The following is a 14,570-nucleotide window of genomic DNA, read 5'->3' on the forward strand; positions in this document are numbered from 1 at the left end:
GTATTGCAATTCCCAGGTGAGTTGGCAAATCTTGACACTGAATAATAACAACCCACAAGTATACTAGGATTTTAAATTTAGAACACAGGTTCTGAACAACTTTTCTGGCTGACTGCCACCAAGGATAAAGTTGATTAAGGACGGTACTCTAAAAAGTAATATAACATATAACTTATTGCAGCAGCCTCAGCATTTTCCACATAGCTATCTGACCTTTCCCACTTTCAGCAGAAGTGGGTACTAATAACTATATACTAAGCAGTAAATCAGCCACAAGTTCTGATGACCAGGAGTAGAAGAGAAGATGTATCCCTAGTGGTAAATACTATGGATTTACTTACAGTTTTGATCACATAAATTTTGGATGATGACTTTGAATCCTTTGTAATGACTGTGCCTGGTCTAAAAAGTAATAGAACACAAAATTAACTTTACAATTCCAGTGATTAATTTCTCTTCCTGAAAATAAAAAACAGTACAATATAATGAAGAGGTTCAGAAAAATCAGATCAGATTGTCATTTTAACAGCTCCAAATAAATAGTAGCATTATCTTCTATTGCCCTTCTTTGGAATTTGGACAAACAAAACAATCACTTAAATGGCAGTAAGCCATGATACATTGTATTCAAGGACAGTAAAGAATAACATATCCCTATCCATTCTAGTTTTCTCCTCTAGGAAAGATGGGAAAATGAATGCCTTGTAAAAGAGTTCCCTGCAGAATCTTTAGTAATCTTAGTGATTTACTCCATTTCAAACTTAGGCCAAAACTTTCAAATGAACATAGGCAATTGTTGCCTTCAAGGGGAGCAGAAGCATTAAGACAAGACCTCTAATTAAGTCTACATTTTCAGACTTCCACATCTTCAGGTAAGCATGCAAACCAATGCTCAGTGGTGTTAGCAGAATAAGACCTGAATTCCAAGTGCCCTGAGCACCCACAATACTTATGAAAATTGAGCAGAAGGTCTTGTGTTGTTAGCCCATCCAAAATCATGTTTGAATATGGCTTAAGAAGTCTAACTTTTACCACCTCTCTCCAATATTTCAGAAACTATTTAAAATTATAGAGACAATTGCTGTTCCCACTGTAATCAATGGCAACACTCCCATTAATGATTAAAGCAAGTGTAATTTGTCTGTCTGCTGTTGGTGGGAAAAATCATCATTAAGGGCAGGTTACATGTTAGTTTCTGAATGTCTGAACTGCGACAGTAGTCTCAATGGATAATTAGGATTTCCAGGAATGCATTCTGAAGGAAGACTTATTTTAGGAGCACAGGAAAGTAGGGCTAGAAGGGACCTCATGAGGTCATTTTGTCCAGCCTCCTGCTTTCAGAAATTCCTTAGCTGGAAACTTGATGGCTAAGATGACAGTATATAATACCCTGAAATTCTATAGAAAAATCCTACACATTAAGGAATCTTCACACACACTCTTGGTAGATAAAAGCTATTCCAGTTTTGACTTTATAGTGAGATGACCTTGATCGCACAAGTCAGTAGCAGAACAAATGAGCCCACAAATCTGACTCCCAGTTGTGCAGTATAATCTCTAAATATGGAACTGGACCTGATGAGATGCTGATGGACAAAATGAGAATTAAGTTAATCTTTGTGACTTTATATTCTTTGTTGTTATCTGGGCACCTTTTAAACAGGGCATAAATTGGGATAATCAATACCTGATTAAGAAAGAACAGATCAACCATCAGCTCTTCTGCTGTCTGTGGCTCAGCTAGAAAGCCAAGATTTAATTGGTAGGAAAAAGAGAGATGTTTTTAGATCCTTCTAAAAGTAGAAGAAACCCAAGCAGGGGAGAAGGGGACCAAACAGAATATTCAGGGAGATAGATACAAATATTGAAATTGCCAGAAAAGGAAAAATATCACTAGAGCTCAGTATTCAAACTTTTTTTCAGTAACTTCTTTTCAAAGTAGAGAAATAAACAGGCCTGACATTTATTCATTAAACTTCCTGCAAATACTAATAAAAAAAATCTGCCTGTTAGTTATCCCTTTGATGGCAATAGCAAGATCAGTTAGAGTTAGTTTTATAAAGCTGAAATAAATATGAAAGGAGAGAAAAAGACCAAAAGATTCAAACAAAGTAAATCTTCAAAAGACAAACACGATTCCACTACTGTGTCTATTGATCTTTTTCTCAACATGTTATCTTTTTATTCTTGGTATTTAACTGAAAGCAGAGAGGAGAGAGCACAATGCGAGATATTTTTTTTCTTTGCTCTCAGGAATCTTTTCCTAAGAGCCTAGAAATTGCTGCAGTGGATCAGACCTTTGAATGGGAACAGCCAATGCTGACCGCTTGTGAGAAAGTGAGAATATTGCAGTAGCTGTACAAGGAATAATCTGTCCTTTATTTAAGGTTTTATTCAATGTTTATAATAAGAGATTGGCTTTAGCCCTGAAGAATGAGGTTTAATTTTCTTCCCAAAATGTTTGTAAGAATTAATTACAACAACTCAGGATATTCTTATTATCAATGTAAATGTTGAATCCCTTTGCAATTCTTGGAAAATTCTTGACCCCAATTACTTTCTGTGGCAATATAATTTCTGCAATCTAATTTTACAGGGTGTGAAAAAAAAAATTCTTCCTATCAGTTTTGAGTTCACTTTTTTTTTAAATTATACTGAATGTCACCTTGTTCTGATGTTTGGGACAGAAAGAACAGAAATTTTTAAATTTCTTTTTCACATATACATGTGTTACATCAGCTCTTACTATTGATTTTATATATGTGTCTAAAATAAAATAAGATAAAACATTAGAAGCAATGGAACAAAATTAGACAGAGTCCTGTAGGGAAGTGTAAAACTGGATCTTTATCTTGTGGTTTCAGTTGTGTGACATTAAAACATTTCTCTCACCAGATTAATCATTAATATTATGTCTTTTAGGGAAAACTCACATCTGTTTGAAATTTCTCATGCCTCAAAGTATGGCTGGTTCTGAAATTTTCCCCTGAGACTTTTTTGACAGAAAATTGGATCTTCAACTAAACATTTTTTTTTGCGCTGGCTTTCCTGAAAAATTGTGATTTTTAATACCTCTCAGCCCCAAATATCTGAAAACTTGAATTTCGAAAATCTTCTGCATTTTCTCAGGGGAGTTGTTAGGGTGAATCTTGCCCTCTTTTTATGCAAGAAGCAAGAGTTGTTTGGTAATGTCTTTTATTCAATTAACTGCATAGTTGGAAGAGACGTTAGATAAGCTTTCCGGCACAAAATGCTATTCCTGGGTCTTTCTAAGGTTCAGGAAGAGTATTTTGAGCCTAAAATCTTGTCTAACTCCTCTCCCTGCTCTACAGTTAATCCAGTAAAGGGCATTACCAAATACATCTTGCTTTTTTGAATTGTCCCTAGACCATCAAAGTTATATAATACTAAAAGACTCTTTCTTATGGACTAAGGTCCCCAGCTATATTACACCTTCTGTGGCTGCATCTTCATAAGGCGTTGACTGCGCAGTAGCTTGTTACTACTGCGCAGTAACATTGCGTGGCAGGAAGCTTTATGTGATGCTAGTACACAGTATTAAGGAGCTACTGCACAGACAGTGTCACCTATAAAGCCATTCAGTGATGCTGCTGCACTGCAACTTGTGTTACTATGCAGTCATTTAGTACTTGAAATGACTGCACAAAAATGACTGTGCAGTAAGCAACGCACGTAGACATGGCCTGTGAGACATAATTAGGGTGACCATATGGGACAATGTGAAATCTGGGACATTGTCCTCTCCACACACCCCCCTTCACTGATGCATTGAGAGGTGGAGGTGGAGCACCACTGATATTACTATTCAGGCAACTAAGGAGTCAACAGCCTGTTAATGACCCATTGTTTTCTTCACAGGTATTAACAATCCCCTTTTTAATAGTCATTCCACTAATCAAGATAAGCTATTAGGGCATTTTTGCTGTCTGTCAGGGCTTCTGGTGCTCCTGCCATCCTGTGCCACACCCCAGGATGCTTGTTTTAATTTTCACCGGCAAGCTGGGATCAGACTGAAATACAGGACTGTCCCAGCCAATCCAGGATATATGGTTATCCAGGACATATAGACATAATAGCTATGGAATTCCCCTATAACTTTAATAGCTCAGCAAGATGGGAAACCAGGAAGCTTCATGGGAGGTGCAGTCCAGCCACAAAACCCACCACTCACAGAAAGAAGGGAAATGAAGCATCTAAATGACAACAATCATGAGGCACCAGGGTTACATTTCTTTCTAACCAATTTTATTTCAAAATCTATTCATTGGCACCAATTTGGATAATTGTATCTATTACATTAGTCAACGGTAATAAAATGTATTGATAATGACATAAATGTTAGTCATTCCAGTGACCTCAAAAGACTTCAGATTCAACCCCCCTCCCCCCTCCCCACCACCCTCTTCCCCTCCCCCAGGGCTTGCAAGACCTGAAAAAATAATAGCCACAGCATCAAATCGCAGTTTGGTACCTGTGCCCTGGGATAAAGACTCCACTGGAACAACATTAATTGAAATAATTTACCTGAAAAAGGTCTGAGCACAAATTCTGGGGTTGTTGTAAGGCAACTTTTCAATTGGCCATCCTGAAAGAAGTTCAGTCTTGTGCAGGAAATCTATAAAATCTGGCCCCTCAGTAGATTCCCGGCTCAGAAATATATTTAAGAAGTCCTAGGAAAATAAAGGAGTCTTCATTAAATGCTGAAAACAATGATCACATAAGAAATCAGTGGGGCTAACTGTTCTGTTTCTCAATGGACTCAGTGGGTACATTCAGCACAACGCCTGGGGCCAGAGGTTACTATTGGCAATTTTACATGTGCCCCAATACATTTTGATTAGAACATGGCAGAGTTAATTGAGTCTGATGGAGTGCCCTAATCAAAACACTCCCGTGTGCTGCAGCATCTCATGTATTCAGCGTCCCCGTGTTTCAAAATGGCAGCGGGGACACTTTTACTAATGCTCGCCAAATGAGCTTTAGTTAAAGCGCCCCCTCTGCCATTTTGAAATGCGGGAGGCTGAATACACGACACACTGCAATCATTTTAATGAGAGCTGCTCTAATTAAAATGCTTTAACTCCACCCCAGAGCACATGTATAGGTGCCCTATATGTCTCTGATACACCCAATACAAATACAATGGTGTTTGCTCCTGGAGGGTAGGAATACACTTACTAGTGGCCTATACCAGGAATAAATCACTATGTTCTGCACTAGCTGAGCTCCTCTAGCCAGCAGATAGGGGTTGGTGGGGCTGAGGAATCTCATCTTGTAATCCTTTGGAGAATGGGTAAGGACACTAGGAGACCAGTTTATTCTTATGGAATTCAACCAAAGATCCAAGTCATTCACATAGTGCACAAGGAGGTGCGCTACTTCTTATTCCTTGCATGGGCAGGTAACTCATGTCACACTACAGTCCACAGGTAAAAATGCTGCAAGGAAAAGATTTGGGTTTGGTGTAACTCTTATTTTTCAGAGTTTTCTTATGCATTGAAGATGAATGATAAAATATCACAGGGAGAGATAAGAAAACATAAGTCTCTTGAAAAGGGAAGTTTTCAAGAATTAAGCAACATACATTATTTAGCTTAGAAAGACTTGAGACAGAGAGTAGTCAAAGGAAAGATGGGGTGTTGATAAGAATGGTCCCCTACGTTGGGCAAATTCAAGAGGAGGTTGGACGATCACCTGTCTGGGGTCTCATGAGCCCAGCATTCATTCCTGCCTGTGGCAGGGGGTCAGGCTAGATGATCTGTTCAGGTCCCTCCTGACCCTAGCTACTATGAAACTATGTCTGTGTGTGTATAGTGTTAGGCTTGGCTCATTCCAGTCCCCACAAGTAGCAGGATACCAATCACACTTAGCTATTAGGTGTTTTGTCTATGTGGAATATGTTCGCTTCCCATCTCTCTCTGCTTCCATGCCCAGCGGCCTGTGGGACACAGGAAATGGCAAGAGATAACAAACATCTCACTAGAAGACAGGAAGAGAATCTCTGTCCCCCAGGGAAAAAAGATATCATGCCCAGTCTGCTGCCCATGGAAGGAAGATTTTTAAAATGCAAAAGAAATGAACAGGTATGAACGGGAACCAGGTTGCTTCTGGTGGAGAGGTGAGCCTAGCCTCACATTGCTCTGAAAAGAGTTTGGGATGCTGATCCCTGATGACCTGCCAGAACAAGACTAATATGCAAAATGGATTCATCTTTCCTTTCTTCCATTAAATGAAGACAAAGGGTCAAACCACAAAATCAATATCTAGTAACATTCAAGCAAAAGGTATGGGAGGTAAAAAATCCATTGTTTCAGGAGATCAGAGTCAAATAGTGTAGCTGAGGTTTTAAGTATGTAATTCTTATGACTGATCATATCAGTCTCAGTTACATGTGTTAAGGGAAGTGTAATGAAATCTCAGAAAGGAATTTCTCCCTCCAATCTATAGCACTAGTCTCATGATTTATGGGGCAGGTGTTCTTGACCTGACCACTGTGTGGGGGGAGGCAGGACAATGGATTTCATGAATCTGTAGTTTAATCTATTATGTGACACTAAAGAGGAAAACTTCACTTTTCTGGTGTGTTCAAGTCACAAGCAACATTCGCATAACAGATCAGATGGAGCAGAAGGCAACTCTTGCTGGGGGAATAGAAGGCCAGGACCATATCCAAACTACAAAGCTTATTAGTGGAACAAGCATACATCAAATCAGCATCTCCTGGACCTGATGGGATTCACTATGGGATGCTAAGCTAAGAGTCAGCATATTCTTTGGCATAGATCATAAAGTCATTAAAATCAGAGCTGCTACCAGAAGACTGGAGGAAATCTGGATATAGTACCAATATTAAAGAATGGAGGGATAAGACTAATAGACCAGAACATTTGGCTTCTGTAGCTGTAAACATATTGGAACGGCTCTTTTATTAGAAATAAGGTGGTTATTAAAATAAATTTAAAAGAGAAAAATGGCCACCACAAGGGAAAAAATGCTGATCACTAAGGATCCTGGTGTTCTCTCTGTGTTTAAAAACAGCAAATTCTCTGATAAATATTGCAAATTCTCTGATTTAAAAACCCCAAATCCACATTATTCCACAATTAAAATGAAACACCAATATATATGTATAAGTATCAGTTGAACACAATGTTTTATTGATATATTTGCCATTTTAAAGCACTTTAGAAGTCTACCAGTGCCTCAATCACTATAATAAAACAAATTCTAAATACCTATACATTTTGCTGTTTGATATTGGGTTTTCTATCATGGAAAATCAGACCTGCCCCTGTCCCTTTCACTTACCAGGATGTGGGTTCAATTGCAGCATCCCACCAGTTGCTCTGTGGTGCTGAGCAGCCCTGATATTCCGGTGCTCTGCCCCTGCCATTGCCCCTCGCTCCCAAGTTACAGCCCCTAGCCCTGCTGATGCCCCTTACTCCAAACCTGCAGCCCCCTGGCCCTGCCACTGCCCCTCACTCCAGACCTACTGCCCTGCTCCCAGCATCCCAGTGTGTGAGAAAGGGTGTGGTGTGTGGGGAAGGAGGAGGGCACAGGAAATGGGGCAGGGGGGCACATGCCCCCTGAGATTGCCGTGCCCACAGCAGGGTGTGGGACTGCAGCTGGGTCAGATTATCTGCAGAGGAGCTGCCTCCGTGGCCCAGTGGGCAGGAGCCAGAGCATGAGGAAGTGCTGTGCCACTACAGTGAGGTGCAGAAGTAGCAGTGGAGGCAATAGCATGGAGTTTTGGCCCCACTGCTGCCAGGTGGGCAGGAGCTGCCTCTCCTTGGCAGCGATGGTCCTGGAGGCAGCGCCTGCCTGGAGCTGGTCCAGCCCAGCTACAGCCCCACGCCCCACTGTGCATGCAGAAATCTCAGACAGCATGTGCTCCCCCACCTGTGCCCCCCTGGCCTCCCAATCCATGGCCCGTGCCCCTTTGTTCCCCCCAACATAGACTAACCTGGAGAAAGCTGAAGAAGCTGCTCTCTACCACTGCCTGGCTGCCACATACATGTGCATGTGAACATGCACATAGTGCGCCTTGCCTCCGATCACCCTCCTCCCACTCCCTGCAGGCCCAAGCAGCCCCTTGCAGGCTGAAACTCAGCCAGCTTGCAATGGAAAACCTGTGGTTTCCCATGTTTTTTCTCCTTGAAAAGAGAAAATCTACATTTTTCTCTGTTAAAGGAGTAAATCCACATTTTCCCGTTTTTCCCCAACAAGCTGAAAACCTGGATCCCTGCTGATTGCATGGTGGTTCTCAAGTCCTTTATTTTTTAAGTAGGCTATCACCTATGAAAGCTCATGAAAACTTATGCATTTTTCAATTAGTTTGATTCTAAAATGCTACCCCATTCTGCCTTCTGGTGATGGTTGGTAAATGCTAACTTTGTAATTAATATCCTCCTACAAAAATGTGGTGAACACAAGAAAAATATGTTCAAAAGGTGAGGAAAAAATAGGTGAGTTGTAATACATCTTCATCTTAGTGAGGCTATATGGATAAACATTGCATAAGGGTTTAATAGAAAATGTCAAATTAAGGACTCTATCACTGAGGTCACCATCCAATGCGTAAAAGACTGCTAAAGTTAAGAATAGTAAAACCACACTGAGTGAGAGGTAAAAGAAGTCTCCTTTACCTTCCTTCTAGTAAGTCTCCTATTTGAGACGCTCTTAAGAGGCAACCTTGCAGCAAGAAAACCGAAGGGTTTGGTACTGCATCCTAAGCCACCCCAGCTCTCACTGGGTAAAATGTAAAGCTGAAGAGTTCAGGGAAATCTTCTGTATTATAGTGGACAGCACTGTCATGAGGACAAGGACTCGATCCATGTTAATATATGTCTTCCATACCTTTTGACAGCTACTAGAATGGGGCAGATGTTGAGAGAAAATATATGCACAAAAGTGTGAGCAGGTTTATTACATTATTCAGGCCCATTGCTAACAGGAACCCTTATTAAAAGAAAAATGAATGAGCTAGTGACTGAGTCAGCATCAATCTTCCCCATTCCTATAGCATTCATAGAAATTATAAGGAATTTGGACTAGAAAAAACTCCCAGCGCCAGAAATGGATACTGTACTGTTTAAAGGGATGTTTCATCCAAACAAACTGTTTTAATCAAGGTGTAAGCTGTTGCCTTTGTGAAATCCAGTGTAAACCTTAGGGCATCTTCCCTGCTGGTTAATATGAATTATAGCTCTGCATGGCCACCTTCTGAGAACAGCAAATAGGGAAATATACAACCAGAGTCCCTTTGATTTTAAGGGCTTCAATACTGAAGGAGAATAATGAGATGCTATTTCTATACATGGCTGTCTCCTTACATGCAGTTAGTTGCCTGTTATTCTGCTTCTCAAATAACTATCACAGTCAGTGTCATGGCATGCCAACCTATCAGTAACTTAGAGTGTCACATATTCCACTGATAAATGTAGACTGAGAACTACATCCAATGAAAGAGCAGATTATTAAGTAGCTGTCTATATATGGAGAGAGCAGGAAGAGACATCAGACATTTCCCTGCTTGCAGCAATTAGGGCGGGGGGTGGGGGAGGGTGATAGGTAAAGATGGGTAGAAAATGGGCTTCCCATGAAGAATTTCAAGATGGGTCTTGGGGATAGAGACACTCACACTCCCAGAATATCCAACAGTCTCAAAGGCTATCTATAATATGGAATAGGAGGCAATGGAAACAGAGAGTTTGTCTATGCTGCAGTGGTAATGTATCCTGTCACAGAGGCAAAGAGTACCCCACTTCTACTGGTCCACAGGTGTGACAGGCTGGCTGGTAGTGACTTAACCCAGGGGTTTTGAGAGGGTAAAAGATGATTGGAGGACTTGGGATTCCCTTTCCTCACCAATCTGGTAATGATTGGCCCAGGGGTTTTGAAGGGGTAAAAGATGATTGGAGGACTTGGGATTCCCTTTCCTCACCAATCAGACCCCAGAGACTCACCCTCCATGTCCCCTGATTGGCCCCTTGGGTCACCGAGGGGGATAAAAGGGGCAGCATGGCTGACTCAGGGGAGACCAGTGAGAGACCACAAGGAAGGACTCTCAAAGAGCTGGCAAGAGCTGAGCCAGTGGGGTGGGAGAAGTTGCCCCAGAAGAGTCTGAAGGAGTGGGACCTGCAGGCAGCAGTTGGACACTCAGCAGTGCGGCATGTGGCCGGCAGGAGAGGCTCCCCTCTGGGCTCCAGGATCCCCTATGAGAGGCTGTGGCCAGCAAGAGAGGCTCCCCAGCTCCAGCAAGGATCTGAGCAGCAACCTGAGAGGTTCCCAGCTCTGCTTCCAGCTCCTCCAGTCAGAGGCCAGGCAGCTTGATGTGAGGCCGGGGCTCCTGGAGGGCAAAGACCCTTAGCAGCTTGGAATAATACCAGCACTGGTAGCTGTGTGGTAGTTTTTTACCTACCATGGGGGAAATCTGAGATCAAGTCCCAGTTGGGATGACTTAGGATGAGTGAAGTAACACGGAGAAATTATTGTTGCAGTGGAAAGGTGTCATTGTGTTTTCCTCCTTTCTCCCCCTCCAGATACCTAGGCCCTATATTCCTTGTCATTTGACATTTTGTATTTTGTGCCTTTTATATTTCACCAACCAGTATAGTTTGTTCTGCTGTTTGTGTTTTATATTTTGGTTAACCCTGTCTTTTGTCAACTGGATGAATACGTCAATGATTGTAAGTGTCTAACCTTTGTTGAATCCTGCCCCTTCGGGGCATTGTAGTGTCCCCTATACCCCCTGGTTTATACTGGTTATGTTCCCAGTACTGTTCTTTCATTAAAAGGTATGGTTAAGTCCCCATTGGTAATCTGGCTCTTCTCTATAGAGGGAGGAGAGTCCCTTGAATGAAAAAAAAAATCTAGAAGCTCACAAATGATCACAGAACACAAATGCATTCTCCCAGTCAGCTCTAGGTATGTCCAGACAGAGAGGAAAATGCCATGGAGCTAAGTGTCAGACCTTGTTTTACTGACACAACTGAATCCAGTCAGTCATGTCTTGGTTTCTATGCTTGTACAAGGTCATACATGGTAGTAAGAATCCTCTGCTTGCCTCCCTTCATTGGTCTCATCATCCCTGAGTCCACACAAATAGGAGTCACCTGCTTTTGAGTCTGCACCAGGCACTGATGGATGTGGAGGGAGTAGAAGATGGTGGGACCTTCATACTAGCTCCGTACCCTAAATGCAGTCCCATGGCAGAAAGAGAAAGGTGTCATATTAGTTGCTAGTAGCAGTCAGTAGGACATCATGGTCCTCTTGCCTCAAGTGCAGAACATAGAGGAAAGCAGAGCATCCAAACTACAGTGGTTTCCCTGGGATGCTCTAATGTGGCACCATAATGTGCATCCCCCTTCCTAACCATCACCAGTGGTACAGTCTTGTTGAAGTGTTCAGAAGCATATTTAGCACTGAGAGTCATTAGGAAATGGTGGTGAATTTTGTCAGGACAAAAGGCTAAACTCTGTTTAATTCAGAGGCTTACATCCAAAAATGGATAGTTCTGAACCAGGCACATGGAAGATAATAAATCCAAACAGAAGAAGCCAAATTCACCAATGGTCTAAGTTGGCACAGCTGCCGGGGAAGCTGAGTTTACAGCACATTTCAGTAATAAACTATGCCCAATATATGTCGTGAATGGAAAGTGCTACCCAGATGCTTGTCCTCCTAAAGATAACACAGCAGGGATAAGGATGCTATTTTCTGTCCTCCAAAATCAATTGGTAAGAGGAGCCAGAGTCAGTTGTAAAAGGAGGTTCTGAGTTATATCAGCATGCTGCTACAGAGACAAGGAGAACAACAAGACAGCTTAGAGAACCATCAGCCTCAGTCCTGAAATTGTATATTAAAACATATTAAATCCCCCAAAACTAACAATTCCCAGAAGGCACAGCATCCCTTGGCAGCTCTCTGGATCAAAAACCTCTATTATATGGGGAAACTGGCCCACAGAACTATCTCAGTACAATAATATCACTAGAGTTGATCCCCATGTAGACTCTTATTCTGAAATAAGTGCCTTTCCAGATCATTTTGTGTTTCTTTCTAAATTTCTTTGTGCAGGCAAGCTTTTAGTAGAGATTTGCCCCTGGATATTTTTTCGAACTTGGCAAGGATCAGAGAAGGACTGTACTCTGGAACTCCACCAGCATTGAGATTGGCAGGCATTCACCTCTGTAAACCCAAAGGGAATTCAGTGACTGTGAGTGTGACTTAGGAGACCCTTAGAATTTGCTTCTGTAAGTTGAAGTCAATGGGAAAATTTCTACTAATTTTAATGGAGGGGGTGAATTCTACAGCAGTGTGTTGTCTATTTAAACTTCCTTAAACCCCCCTAAGTTTAGGAGGCTCTGATGGACACCTCCGTAGGACATGCTCCCAAAGCAGAAACTAATGCATTTACAATTAGAGTTTGTGGGAACAAAACAGTCAAAAAGGTAGAAACTTATATCCAGAAGCATGCGATTTAGTCACATAGGCTCAGCCGTTCCTGCTGAGGTCCCTATTAGTGTAACAGCAAGGCTCATTCACTCTCACCCCTGACATCCCTACCTCCCAACTTCTCTTTAGGTGTCAGCACCTGGGTACGTAACATAAATACAAATGTTATGATCACTCATAAATTTACCCAACTTCTCTTTATATCCAGCCACAGGCATTGACCTTCTGCCCTCCTGTGACAAGGAATTCCATGGGCTGACTTTATGCTTTTATTGCTCTAAATTCAACCTGCCATTAATTCCCCAGTGGCCTCTTGTTCATGCCTTTCAGGGCACTACAGAAATGAAGTGCTAATCAGTTTTCAGTCCTCCCTCATAATCCTCGATACCCGAGTAACCCCCCTTCTCCACTTCTCGCCCCCTGCTCGTACCCAACCCCCTGCAGATCTTTTCTTTTCTAAGCTAAATTCTACTAAAGCTTAATAACCCTGCAACTCTCATTACTGCATTTGGAAGGGGAAATACACAGCACCTAAAAGGATGAAACCCTCATCCTTAGTGTCTCTTATTATTTGCCAGCCCTGACATGTTCCTCTCTAATTTACCATCCCCTGAAGAAAGTCTGCCATAACTGGGCTGTGGCCAATTCCCATTTAAGTCAACAGGAGCTGCACACAGGCAAAATCTGACAATAACATACTTCAAAATGTTTCCCTGCCTCCTGGAATTGAATGTAACTATTACTCTGCTTGCATAGCTACTACCTGCTGGGAAGTGACAGCCTGATGAACTTCTTATTCACGCTAGCTCACATGAGGCCAGGATCAGCCCCTAATCCATTGATGTCATGGCTCATTGGCCAATATCATTAAGAGCTTGCCATTTTAGCCTACCCTATTGTGTTCACTGGGGCTACTCATGGAATAAGGGAAAACTCCACATAACTAAGAGTCTCAGGATCTGTGCCCACCTGCTATTTTACAATTTTACAGAGCATCTGCAGCGATTATGAGACCAGTCTTGCAAAGCTTGCTTATGAGACGCATGCTGCTGATACCAACAGGTCTATCCAGAACTGGTCACGCGGATTAATGGCAGACAACTACAGCTTCTAATTGCAAACTGAATGAGAGTCATCTGCTCACTGAATATCAATGTGCAAGGTGTGCGTCTCCTGCAAAGTACTGACTACCCTCATCTCCAGATGAAGCCAGCAGCAGTCCCAGGAGCTCAGGGCCTTGCAGGATTGGGCTCCAGGCAAAATAAAATGAAAGTAACACAATTACACAGGGTTTCTCAACTCAGGGAAAGAACTCACCTGTCTAGAAAGAGCCAGCAGGGAAACAGTATCATGACAGACTACTGTGGCATTTCTCCTAGCACCAGTCAAGATGGCAACATCCTAGGAAGAAGTTAAGCAATAGATGTGAATTATTAAAGAGGTTGTCTATAAAACTGCCTTTGAAAAATATAAGCTAAAATGAAGGAATATTGCTATCTATATATTAATGGAATAAATCACAGCTAACAGCCAAGTCAGAGCTGCAGGGTGTCAGTAAACGGGAATCTCTATAATATAAGAAGCAAACAGCCTGGAACTGTATGAGAGAAATAATAATATAATACATGTGCTGAACCCAGAGGGGTTTCCTCTGAGAGTGAAGTTTACTCTTCCGAGGTGAGAGCACGTTGTCTTCAGGTCTCTGGTATGAGTATTTTGGATTAAATACTTGGTGAGGGTCCTGTTTGGCACACTTGGAGTCTTAGCAATATCAGGTTAAGGGCTGCATCAAATTCTCCATTTTAAGGGGTGTGTTTAATGAAAACAGCTCCCACTTTGGAGAATTCAGGCCCAAAACTCAATTCCCAGATATTACCACTAATATTTGGGGGTTGAAACTACTTTCTACAACCCTCACAGAGCAGAAAGCATTATAAAAAGCTTCCTGCCCCAGCAGTGATGCTGTGTAAACCAATAAGCAATGCTCTGCCTGCTTCTATGCCCAAATTTTGCTGGGCCTCTGCGTAATATTTCTAAATGGATTACGAAAGGTCCTGTAAATTCTCCACTGCCTGGAATCTTTAATGAAGATC

The 14,570-nt window shown here is 41.9% G+C and overlaps 1 long non-coding RNA gene across 1 annotated transcript; it reads right to left on the minus strand.

Moving 5' to 3' along the window:
• Positions 1-329: 329 nt before the first annotated feature.
• LOC132250289 (uncharacterized) lies at positions 330-13,875 on the minus strand. The gene is made up of 3 exons (XR_009461965.1): positions 13,795-13,875; positions 4,546-4,691; positions 330-402 (listed from the first exon to the last, which is right to left on the minus strand). It is a non-coding gene; the product is annotated as an uncharacterized LOC132250289 (long non-coding RNA).
• Between the last annotated feature and the right edge of the window lie 695 nt (positions 13,876-14,570).

This window comes from Alligator mississippiensis, chromosome 1 (genome assembly GCF_030867095.1).
Source record: "Alligator mississippiensis isolate rAllMis1 chromosome 1, rAllMis1, whole genome shotgun sequence".
Lineage (NCBI taxonomy): Eukaryota > Metazoa > Chordata > Crocodylia > Alligatoridae > Alligator > Alligator mississippiensis.